Source organism: Carlito syrichta, unplaced genomic scaffold, assembly GCF_000164805.1.
Source record: "Carlito syrichta isolate Samal-C Ts95f unplaced genomic scaffold, Tarsius_syrichta-2.0.1 Scaffold95871, whole genome shotgun sequence".
NCBI classification, from domain to species: domain Eukaryota; kingdom Metazoa; phylum Chordata; class Mammalia; order Primates; family Tarsiidae; genus Carlito; species Carlito syrichta.
In genome coordinates, this window is record NW_007039967.1 from 227,297 (window position 1) to 228,686 (window position 1,390).

Below are 1,390 nucleotides of genomic sequence, written 5' to 3' on the forward strand. Positions count from 1 at the left end.
GCCTGGCTGTTAAAAGATATTGCTGAAGACTGTACCAATTATATGCTAATGAATATATATTGAGAATCTGGCTTCAATTTTTCCATGTAAGTCATAAATGTATTTGGAATTTAATCTGGGATAATGAATAAGGGGAAGACCTAATTTTTTCTCCCCTAAATCTAGTTTATTGTCCCTACATACTTTACTGAATTCATATTTTCTTGATTTACCATATATTAAATATGGCAAATGCTCTTAAGTGTATTCAGGCTTTGATTTCTGTTCCTTGACTGTTTATTCCTATTCCATTACCACTCTATGTTTATTAGTCTTGCTTTATAATGTGTTTTAGTATCTGATAATATAATTTCCCTTTATGAATTTCCTATTTTCTTGGTTTTTCGATTTTTTCTTTCTCAATGAATTTTGGAGTAATTTTGTTTAGTTCCAAACAAGCAAAAAAATGAGAAGAAGCTCTTAAAATATTTTTAAGATTAAGATTAGAATTGGAGCCAGGCTCGGTGGCTCAGCCTGTAATCCCGCGTCTTTGGGAGGCTGTGGTGAGTGGATTGCCTAAGCCCGCGGGTTCGAGACCCGCCTGGGCAGCGAGACCTCATCTCTACAATAAATCAAAAAATCAGCTGGGCGTGGTAGCGCATGCCTGTAATTCCGGCTACTTGGAAGGCTGAGGCGGAAGGATCACCGGAGCCCAGCAGGTCGAGGCTGCGGTGGCCAGGAGCGGCCACTGCACTCCAGTCTGGGCGACAGAGTGAGACTCCAACTCAAAAAAAAAAGAAATATTACTAGGCCGGGCACCGTGGCTCATGCCTATAATCCCAGCACTTTGGGAGGCTGAGGTGAGAGGACTGCCTGAGCCCATGGGTTCGAGACAAACCTGGGCAACTTGGCGAGACCTCATCTCCACAATAAATCAAAAAGTTATCTGGGCGTGGTGGCATATACCTGTAGTTCCTGCTACTTGGAAGACTGAGGTGGAAGGATCGCCTGAGCCCAGCAGATCAAGGCTTCGGGCCGTGAGCATGCCACTGCACTCCAGCTGGGCAACAGAGTGAGACTCCAACTCAAAAAAAGAAAGAAAAAAGAAAAACAAGAAAAAAGTAAAAAAAAAATTACCAAGTTGAAGTCGTAATACATTTTCAGCACATGAAAAGTTATTCTGGGGCCATAAGGAAAAAAGAAGCCAGGTTATCGAGCAGGAAAATATGTTGATAGAAATTAAAAATCTTTTTTTTTTTTTTAAGTTGGAGTCTCACTCTGTCGCGCGCAGACTGGAGTGCAGTGGCCACTCCCGGCCCCCGCAGCCTCCACCCGCTGGGCTCCGGCGACCCTTCCACCTCAGCCTTCCGAGTAGCCGGAATTACAGGCATGCGCTACCACGCTTGGCTGA